Consider the following 12116-nt stretch of genomic DNA (forward strand, 5'->3'; position numbering starts at 1 on the left):
TGTGAAATTGTTCATAAAATTTTGATAAGCTCTTTAAAAGAAATTAAAAATTAAAATAAATTTAACAAATCAAATAAATTCACATCAATTGATTTGAATATGTGATTACTTGTATGTAATCCTTTTAGGCTTTAGCTGTATCACTCAGATTTAATATCAATCAATTAGCTTGCCAAACAAGACATCCCATGAAGTGTTGGATGGAGGATGGAGCCCGTGGGTCAGTGCAGAGATTACATAGGTGGAATAGCGATACTCTTTTTAACTTATTAACCGCCGTCACATCTCGATATCTTGTGCTGTAAACTGTAAGCTTGAACTTTCTAGACACCAAATCTCGAAATGGTAATCTCATATACGTTAGTTCCTTGATTATCTAGTCTACCGCCGCTGCCAAGAGACAGAAAAGTGTCGTGTAAAATAGCGTTTGAGCTGTCCTTGCGGGATGCTTTTGGCGCTGCCAAGTCAAAAGAAAAATGAAACTCCCAAACTCACCACGTGCATGCTTGGAAGATAAAAAGGTTCTCTGAACTCCCTTTACATCTGTACAACTGTAGATTGTAGTTGAACCCAGCTAAAATTATCTTTTGTTGCTCACCAAATAAAACATTAAACATTACAAAGTTATCCTATTCTCGTATAGTACACTATCCACTTCACTAATATGATAAAATTAAATTTTAAATTTATATTTGAAATTAAATTATATCTTATAACCATTGATTATAGAATTTTGATAATATATATATAGATATTGTATTCTCCAAATCTGACCATGTCCCATGTGCAGGGAGGCTCCACCTCCCCCCATTTGTTTATAACCCACAAACAAACGGCCAAACTGTTCTCTCCTAATAGCTCCTTTCACACACTGACACTCATATTCTATTATTAGCATCTTACCCAATCAAATTTTAGCCTTTTTAAAAAAATAATAATAATAAAATTAAAATCAACACAAGAATAATCCTTCGATGTGGGACTTGAAAAGTGTCCATTAAGATCAATCAGTTTCATTATTCCCCCCCACCTTGATGCTTTTTCAAGGTCTAAACCCATTAGCAAAAGGACCAAGGAAATTAGGATCTCTAAATGAGCCAAGAGGGATCTGTGGGTCCGCATGCATGTTATGGCTTCGGTATGATACATCCCCTCAAAATGTTCAATTACTAAAGATAGTACCCCACTTGTTAGGATTTAAGGATCATGGCATTTATTTTCATTGTTCATACATCTCCATACAAACTTAAAAAAACCACATTTGAGCGACATAAACCTATAAAAATCCTATAATCGAATCATGTTACGTTCATTAATTTCTTTTGTTTGTTTTCTTCTTACAATTAATTTTCATGTTCCTTGTTTCTATTCAGACAACAATTTGTAGGCAGATTTGGGGGAATATTTGCAGGATTTATGGGAAGAAGGATAATTCCGGAATTACAAGATGCAACCAACCGGGATCATTTTTTCTGGTTTAATTTTCTTCGATTACGTGGCAGCAGGGCACTCTAAGAATTCAGTTATCCCACTCCACAGCCAAATGCTGACATGGCACCGTCTTTGAGGTCCTGCTTGGTTACACAGATGAGATGAGATGAGATGAGATGTTTTAAATAGTAATAAATAAAATATTGTTATAATATAATTTTTAAATATTAATTTTGTATTGAGATTTGAAAAAGTTAGATTGTTTATTATATTTTGTATTGAAATTTAAAAAAGATGTAATAATAAGTTGAGATGAGATGAGATGAGATTTTTAATTTTGACTAAACAAACAAGGCCTGAGTCTCGGGAGGCATTAAGAAGAGGTTCTTGAGTGGTAGGGACAAAATTATGAAAGATCCCCTCACGTTGGATCATATTAATTAATATAATATAAGTTTTACTTATGTGGGTACTTATTCTTTTGGGAAAAGGCCGTCCAGGTTCGGAGCCGCTTAGTTGTACTGTACTGTGTCACGGGTCTCGCGGCCCCACGGTCCGTCGTCTACTTCTCGTACGGGCAGTCCCCATTTTCAAGTCTAAAGTTCAAAGTTAAAAACTTTTTTCGTAGCCAATATTCCACTGATTTTTTTTTTTTTTGTCGTTACTATTCATCTTGCAATTTTTATCAAAAATAAAAGGATTTATATAATATGGCATATTTTCACTTATAAATGATTTCTAAAGCCTATGGTTTTGATGGATCGAATCTCAAGAAATATTATTCACTATATAATATATGTATATATAATATACCTTCATGAGGTCTTTGACGTACGTGACAGTCAGTGATCGATAGAATAAGGGAAATGGACAAATGGGTTAGGGAAACATCAAATTATACTAGGCTGTTTGTTAGTGTAGAATGTGGAAGGCAGGCAACCCATACGTGTCGTCTTATCTGGTTTTAATTATAACAAAAAACCGTTGTTGGAAGTTTAATTGTAGTAGTGGTAATTTGTTTCAGAATCGCTTTATCTTTTGTCATCCTCTAAGCTTTATGGTAATTATCAATTTGGATCAAATCCGACAATATTGTTTCCCTAAGATTAAAGTAGAAATTATTCCCTATCGGCACATGCTAAGCTAGCTTTGACACATAATAAATTAATTAAGAGCCATACATTTTTTAAAATAGGGACGTCTTATCAATTGTGCTTTTCATTTTCATCTCACCCACTTTCGGTGTGTACGCAAAGCGGCTTCTGTACACTCATGCCACGTCGTCCTTAGGTAATGGGCTATTTTAGACTAGCTTTATTACGTATATGTATATTAATCTTTATATCAATATTGATTTTTTTATATTTAAAATTTAAATTAGTATTTTTTTTAATAAAATTTATTTTTTAACCAATTACATTAGATTGATGCATATATTAGTGCGCAGTTTTACTTTTAATTATATTTTTTCCTATTAGATCTATTTGTGTATTATTTTTGGAGCTAGCAGCCGTATAAATAAGACATTTTGAATTACAATCTCTGCATTTTATACATTTTTAATTAAAGCAATCGGATCATTAAAAGAATTTCTTTCAAATTATTGAAATGCATTTGTAGGAAACTTTTTGCAGAAGATTTATATATACACTTCTTGGATGATGCATGTAATTAGGTATTTCATTGTGTTACACAAAGTTAAGCAGATAGAAGTGGGGATGAATCTGAAAGGACGTGGAGCACAGGATAGTACTGCAAATGAGGCCCGAGTAGTCCGGCACTTTATTTGCTCATGAGCTTGACTGAGATCAAGAAGTATTTAATTTCCTGAAGATTTGCTTCACGATTTCAGTCAGAAAATGCAACAGTACCATATGCATGCACATATGTAGATCAACGTACGAGACTGTGTTCAATCGGTTAAAATGACACGTGCTGATTGATATATAATATATACATATATATATATATATGTGTGTGCATATATGTATTGAAGGAGGCTAATTAAAATGAAGAACTCAGTATATTAAAGGATTATCTATTAAATCATATGCTTCCATTGTTGAATATTGAAAGTTTGACTCGATGTTTTTGTTAATGTTTTTCCTTTGACTAGTGATCTTGTTCAATGAATTGAGACTGTCAGTTGGCCAGTTTGTATGCGTTTGATTGAGAGAGGCTGCGTTCCAAGTATTGTTCAACTACGTACTGTAAAAATGGGTTCACATGGGTTGAATAAAATGTCTGAGACTTGTAAATGAGAGAGAGAGAGAGAGAGAGAGAGAGAGAGAGAGAGAGAGAGAGAGAGAGAAGAGATACAAGGTAGTTTTGGCCTGTTGATTGTGAATTGCAGAGGTTTTTTTTTTTTAAATAGATTTCAATTATTTTGGAAGGTTTATCCGAACTTGCACATCCAAGATTGATTCGCACAAATCATTTTTAAAATTGAAATCAAATGGAGGCATGTGCCATTATTCGAAATTTCGATGTTATTACCGTCTTCTTATCATTTTTTTTACTATTTTTTGAATTTTAATTTTTAAAATTAGTTACTTTGGTTGATGGTAATTTCTGAGATGTCGAAAATGTGTTAATCAAATCAGTCAGAACTCAGAAGGCAACTGACCAGCAGTACCAACAAGACGTGCCTAATAAATATTGTACTACTAAAGCAAAAGATTCCTTAGGGACATCGACGTACGATGAGTTCATATCAACGTCCTTTAAAACAACCATTCATGATCTTTCCTTTTTCCTTCTTACCCTAACAAATTATAATCTTCAATATGTACTGCTAAAGCCTAAAAGAGAATCGGGTGATTGGACTCGTCATGGTGTCCCTTGCCGCTTGCCCCGTTCCCCCCGTTGCCACCCCCCCAAAACGTCTCATCACTGTCTAACTTTAAAATGACGTAGAAATTTTCTCTTTATATGTGTAAAAAAAGGTATTTGCGTACAGATCCAAGCCAGTTATTGAAGCAAACGTTACCATCTCTGTGTCAGCCTAAACTTCCCAACCCTCAGGCTGAGATGTTTCTTTGTTCCATACATTCATATGATAAGGCATTTAGGCTGACACGGAGATAGCAACGTGTGCTTCAATAACCGGCTTGGATCTGTACGTAAATATCTTTTTTTTACACAATTAAATAAAAAAAGCATTTAAAAAGAGAAATTTGTACATCATTAAAGTTAGAGAGTGACGAGACGTTTTGGGGGGGGAGAGAAACGGGGAAGGGACACTATTAGAGTCCAATCACCCGATTCTCTTTTAGGATTTAGCAGTACAATGTTGACGATTATAATTTGTTAGGGTAAGAAGGAAAAATCATGCATGGTTGTTAAGTTTTAAAGGAAAAAACCACGCAGGCTGTAGTCGGACAGCTCGCCGATCTCGGCTCGATTCTAAAATGACTTCTGTTTGACGTCAAAAAATTTTCATCTCAAATATAAAATTTTTATCTTATTATTATAATTTTTTTAAATTTTTATATAAAATATAATAAACAATTTAACTTTTTCTTAATTTTTTCAAATCTCAATACAATAATAATATTAAAATATAATATTTTAATATTTAATCTTAAAATTCAAAATTCTCATCTGAAAATTCTCAGTGGCCAAACAGAACCAGTTTAAAATTTTTATTTATTTTTTATTTAAATTTGAATCAATAAGTTAAAATTTTATTTTTAATTTAACATGAATTCTTTATTTATTTTATTTTTTAAAATAAAATTTAATAATTAATAAGTTGAATAAATAAAAAATAAAAAATTTAATATTAAATATATATAACTAACAAGTAGAACTTCTATTGAATTATAAGATTTTTTTTTAATTTATAAATAATTAATATTTAACTAGTTAATTTTTATTCATAATAACTATATGTTATATGTTTATATAAATTATTAATATATACACATAATATAAATAACATATATCTATTTCATATATAATTTTCACATACTAATATATGAAATTATTAAATTTTATCAACTAATTATTGTATAAATTATAAAATATAACTATGAAATATATTTAATATAACAGACATAAGTGATTACGTTGCATATTATATATTTAATTATAAAAAATGCTATGCTTATATTATTAGTTAATACATATATATATATATATGTATTTATCAATATATAAATAAGTTTTAATCGAGTAGACTTTGGCATAAATAAGTGGGCTTAACGAGCCTTAATCGAGTTGAGTAAAGTTTTGTCATTTACTACTCAAGTGGGTATTTGCTTTAATGGATAATTTTTTTTTTTTTATGTGTCGAATTTGATTCAAGTTTAACCGGATAAGTACCAAAACATATTAATTCATTTAAAGCCTTATAAGCATAGTTTAAGATCATAATGAAGAGGAAGAGAGGAAATTAAACTCCACAAAATAAATGGCTCAAACATATATGAGAAAAAAAAAAAAAAAAAAACAGCTCTAATGGTCCATTAATGTACCTTATGCTTATGAAATAAATTAAGGGTTTCAAGAAGCATTATGGTACGTATAGACCTACGTACACCACCATGATTACGATCCCATTACGAAATATCATTACATTCAGTGGCATTTAATTTCCATCTTTCATTTCCCTGTACAGTCGAGCTCGCGCTTGTCCTTGCACCCATAAATCTCATTGGATCAGTTTTCGTGTTTTTTTTTTCCATCCCATTTGTTAGCTATTTAGTTGTTTTTATAAATAAATTCTTCATGGGCTCTCAAATATGGAGGCAAAGAGGAGTTTCAATGAAAGACCGAAACTATTTATTATTAGAAATAACTATTGGATGATGTTATTGGACAATGTTATTAAGACCGATGGAGTACGGATGAAATGAGCGATGTAGTGTAAATTTCTTATTATTATTTTCTTCTTTTATTTTAATTATTTTTATACAGTTTTAAATATTTTTAAAAAATACAAAAAATATATTTATTTATTAATATTTACTACTTTGATCATTAAGTAAAAATAAAAAATTCAATCAATCAAATTTATTGGTTCAATTAGCATTTTCCATAACTATTAATGGTGATGATGCATAAGCTGATCATTAAGATTATTTTTCTAATAACATATTAAATCATTAATATTCTGAACAACTTGATTAACAAAATAGATATATAAAAATGAGTTTAATTATTCAATTTATATTTGAACAAAAAAAAAAAAAAAAAACTTAATCCTCCATTCACATTTATTCTTTATCTTATACACGTAAGTTTCAATACTGCCCGTAATCGTAAACTATTAATATTTCGGGGACTATGATTATAAATTCTAGCTGACCCACGAAAAAAAGGAAAACGCGTCCGTGAAACTTAAGGAGGACACAGTACAGATGGTGGAGTTGCCCTCTAATGCGCGTACAAAAAGGTTGATTAGGTTATGTTTGGCCACTAAAAATTTTAGATGAAAATTTTGAGTTTTAAGATTAAATATTAAAATATCATATTTTAATATTATTATTATATTAAAATTTGAAAAAATTAAGAAAAAATTAAATTGTTTATTATATTTTGTATTGAGATTTGAGAAAGTTGTAATAATGAGATGAGAATTTTATATTTAAGATAAAAATTTCTTGTGGCCAAACACAGTCAATATTTTTATCCACAACACATCATTTATAATATTTATTTTTATTTTTATATTTTATTTTTTAAATTAATTAAACGTTTCTACTTATGATACATGCATCATATGTTTAATAAAATGGATAACTATATATAATATATAATATGAAGATAATAGGTAAAATTTTCCGTACAAATTTAACATCCACAAATTCCAATTTCTTTTTCCCAACAAAATAAACGATGCTAACTTACTTTACAAAGTTAACCTCTTGCGTTGTCTGGGGAACAAAGTAGAAGCTAACACGCTTGCTTTATTTTTTATGTTTAAATGATATGATCGTCAACGCACGCTCAAAAACCAAAATGCTTTCGAGTACTTGCAGCCTTTTCAGACCATAATTGTGGACGGTGTAGAGAAGAATCTTACTCCAAGAAATACGTAGACCTGATTGGTACAACTACAAGCCCACAGATTCTAATACCCGACGAGACAGAGGACGATGTCCGAAATTCATTCCGCAAGATTAATCCGCGCGTAAAAGTCTAGTGGTAAGTATACTTATATATTAATATGTATATTAATTTATTATAATTAATTAAAAAATAAATTTTATTATAAATAATATTAATTTAAATTTTAAATATAAAAAAATTAATATTAATATATAAATTAATACGTAAATTTATTTATATATAACAAAACTCTTAATCTGCGATGGTTTTTACTTTTAGGCATGGCCAGCGCGATAGCCAGCCCATGTAACCAGGTCAATCGTACCAAGGTAAGATTATTGTATTTTTAAAAATTTATTTTTTAGGATCATCGTTACTCATGTAGGGAGGCCCATACCTTAAACAGCTGTCCACTTTCATCTGCTACATTTGTAATGATTTTGCTTTACCAACGTATTGCATTTTTTGTTGTGTCAATAGTATACATGTTTCTCATACGAAAGATATATAATTATTTTTACAATCATTTATATAATAATTTATAATAACGTACATTACTTTACATAAATATATTCATTTTAAAATATGATTATAAAAATAATTGTGTTAATTATTACTCATTAGAAAACTTATAATGTGCAAATCGTAATGCAATGCAACTCTCTCTCTCTCTCTCTCTCTCTCTCTCTCTCTCTCTCTCTCTCTTAATGATGATTAACAGGAATCCAAGTATGATAATCAACGACCACATTGACATGGAACAAGTTTTTTTAAGTGCTTGAAAAAACTTTGGCAGGTGGTACGTTGGGTGTTTAATCATTTGTTAACGGTATATAAATTGTTAAATGAAAGTATATCATTGAAAATGATTGGCATAACTTAGCAAATAGATATGTAGAAGTCTCAGTTATGACTTGACGAGCAGATCCTACCATATATTAACCTCTTAATTACTATCTTAATCTTTTGTTTAATTCTACACCTTTTTTCTAATGGCTTTCTAAACCGAGAGACACGCAAGTCACGAAATATAACATGAAAGGATGGAATTTTTATGTAGGAGCTATCTAGCTTGCTAGCATATATATATATATATATGTTGTATGTGACTGCTGTCTTTTTCCAATATATTCGAATCCAGAAAAGATTTCAACAATCCCTTCCTAACATGCTCCAAATGTCATTCATAAAGGAGGTAACAACTAACAAGCCCAATATATATATCCCAATCCAGTACAGAGAGAGAGAGATAGAGAGAGAGGTTTCTGAATTCTGATACTTTCCAAATTTCCATACAAGACAGTACGGGACATGTTACACTGCCGGATTATGCGGGAAACTCTGTCACGAACTTTTCCTATACATATTTTGCTTGATTAAAATAAGAGTTACTCACATGGGAGGTTGATGGAAAGGAGAATCATTCACCAACTGAGAAGCCTTATATCTTTCCCACTCGTCGCTTTCACCCCAAACACATCTAATAACCTTTAAATATTATTTCATTAGTAAAACAATATTCAAACAGACTTTATAAGTTCTATATTTCGTTTTTTTTTTTTTTTTTTTAAAAATGGATTTATGCGAGAACCTAGAGCTGTTATGGTGGTGGTTCTGATAGAAGCCCCGTACCTGATGATGATTTAGAAAATATTCCACTTACACCTACACATAGATCTGTCCTACGTATATATAATTATTTATAATTAATAGATTAGCTAAGCATATATTAAGCTGCGATGGCTATAACAATTACATGGTTGAAATGAAATGTACCACATTCCCAAATCCCCCTAAAAATAATGATTGATGAACAAACACTTGGTGGATACCCATGGCTTTTTATACGCTCTACGATTGACGAAATCTCGGGCATGTTTCTTGGGTTATTTATATCTGTCCAATCTATCTGTAGCTCACAAAGGATTGAAATCCGACATCAATAATCCCAAAAAAAACCAAGTTCCATTGTGAACACTATCCTTGTTGGTTTAAAAAGACCATCTGGCAAGCAATAAGTTGGGTGAGGGACCATGTGATACCCAAATGTTTAACCAAAAAAGAAAAAGACAAAGCCGTCCTACTTCATTTGAGTGTTGTGAATAGTAATAAAAAATAGATAAAAAGTAATAATAAAATAATAAATAGTAATAAAAATAGATAATAAGTAAGGAATGGTAGTAGAAGTAAGTGAAAAGTAATAATAAAATAATAAATAATAATAAGAAAAATTAAAAAATATTGAAGATACTTCAACACCCAAACACAGCTGGCATTGGGAACCAAGTACGTCGATGACACTAGCTGCGCTTGCTAGCAACATCCGAGCAATAAATTAAGAAATGCATTTTCCTCGCCTATTCATTTCCATCTCTCTCCCTCTCTATGTAAATCCCACCGGCGCCATATAAACGTAGCTAGAGCCATTTACAATATGCCACCCAAAAGTCGCTGCTTGAGTAGAAATATTGCTGGAGCCTGTCTACTACTCATCTCCATCGATCTCCTCTATCTCTCTATACCTTGCAATTCTCCGGCCCTCTAAATCAGCCTCCCCTGACAAATTAAAACAAATGTTTCAAGAATGGACTTGGCTAGTTTGGGCCGTTCGGGCTCTGGTTTGATACTGAAAGGGAGCCCTATTGCCTAAGTTCTAGGTTGAGGCAGAACTCTCTGGGCTACTAAGATGGATTTCTCTTTGCTTCTTCATCGGCATTTAGTGATCAACACCAGGTGTATACTAGAAGTAGTGTACTCAACTGTCAATATCCTCCTGCCTCAACTGTTCTGGATCAACCTTTTCAGATTCCAGAAGAGAGAATGTACATGCACCACTTGACTGCTTCATGAAGACAACAAAACTGGAAGAGTTATCTTGAGATTATCGTAAATGTAACACCCAGAGATATTCCCAGTTAATTATGGGTGCCAGGTACCTTCTGAAAAACCCATACAGCAATACAGCTTTTGGGGGTACTGAAGAACAAATAGCTCATACAATAAATCAAAAAAATTATAAGCATTAAAATGAAATATTGATGCCACAGACTAGTGGTTAAACAATTAAGCATTCACACACGCACACACAGAAAAGCAAACATAGAACATAGTAATTTAAGTATCCAGACACGGTGCAAAGAAAGAGCATCAGTACATGTACTTGTCAACATATGAACTTGCCTGAAGTTCAGAGATCAAGTGTAAACCATCACGTGCACTAACTTTGCACCAAAACGAAAAAATGGAAACAAAAAACACAAGCATGATGGGCTAAACGTTCACTGTTAATCAGTAATTAGGGCAAAAGGACTTTTGCATCATTAATAGAAGCCAATGAACAGTGAATATTAAAATAAACAGTTTTATCAGGTATGTCTGCTTAGAATATCACGAGAGTAACAAACTATAAGAGCATGACTAGTAGCAAAGCCATTGTAAACACCAAAACATAGAGATTTTCCCAGTTGTTTTTCCATGTTTACTTGTTAACCAGATAACAGAAAATCGAACCACCCCCCCCCCCCCCCCCCCCCCCCCCCCCCCCCCCCCAAAAAACCAAAAACAAAAAATTAAGGCTCATTTGGATTCAAAAAGCATATCAACTCATCTTATTATTACAATTTTTTTAAAATTTCACACAAAATATAATAAACAATTCAACTTTTTCAAATTCTAAAATAATAATAATATTAAAAAATAATATTATAACAATATTTTATTTAATTTTAATCTTTCATCTAAAATTATCTTATCTCATTTCATACTATTTAAAATTATCTCATCTCATCTCATATAATATCGATTTTGAATCCAAAATTTTACTCACCAGGTAACTATTTTATCATAGAGAATAAGCTCATTCATACGGATTCCAATAAACTGTACTCCGAGCCGTATAAAAGGGAAGGAGTAAATGAAAAGCAAGAGCTGAGCTCTCAGAGAACAGCTTCGGGAACCTAGGTACTCTTCGATGGGTGCACGTTAAAAAAACTCAAATTGGCATCTGATACCTTCAAACCCTCCATTACGGGGCTAGGATTACAAATAGAACCAGCGTTTCATTTGTGTAGAGACATCATAAAACACCCTACGAAACCCTATCAACCGAGAGGGCTCGGCTCGGGCTCAACCGTCAGGCTCTTCTTTTGTGTGTCACTTTAGGCGTGGATTTGACGGTTCTGCTAATCTTTTACGGGCCTAAGGGCTCCTGCCTCCAGGGATTTGGGGCGTGCCGTAAAACGATAAAGGCAAGGGGCTCAACTTTGTATGGGCTTTTTTCTCCTAATCGGTCTTCTTACAGACTGGTTCGCAAAAGAGGAAAAACTAAGTGGGCTTCTCTCCTATCACCCAAAAAGAAAAGAAAAACTGTGCTGTTTCATCGTTTATAAAAGATTTTAATTAGAAATTGATGTATTTAAAATGAAATATTATGGAATTATATTTTAAAATAAAGTTAGTGAAACAGTGTCTGTCTCTTTTTTCTTTTTCTTTATCAGAAGGTGTCTCGATCACATATCTTTTTTTTTTTTTTTTTGGCATAAAACATGGACTCGAGGTAGTAGGCAACAATGCATGTCTTTCGTTGCGTTGTCATGCCAAATAGATTTTAATGGTGTGACTGGGAGGGCATT

General features: G+C 31.9%; 1 non-coding gene across 1 annotated transcript; it reads right to left on the reverse strand.

Moving 5' to 3' along the window:
* Nucleotides 1-10628: 10628 nt before the first annotated feature.
* On the reverse strand, nt 10629-10692 carry LOC122317656. Its single transcript, XR_006244579.1, has one exon. It is a non-coding gene; the product is annotated as a small nucleolar RNA snoR101 (small nucleolar RNA).
* Between the last annotated feature and the right edge of the window lie 1424 nt (nt 10693-12116).

The sequence above is a fragment of the Carya illinoinensis genome, chromosome 7 (assembly GCF_018687715.1).
Source record: "Carya illinoinensis cultivar Pawnee chromosome 7, C.illinoinensisPawnee_v1, whole genome shotgun sequence".
Classification (NCBI taxonomy): domain Eukaryota; kingdom Viridiplantae; phylum Streptophyta; class Magnoliopsida; order Fagales; family Juglandaceae; genus Carya; species Carya illinoinensis.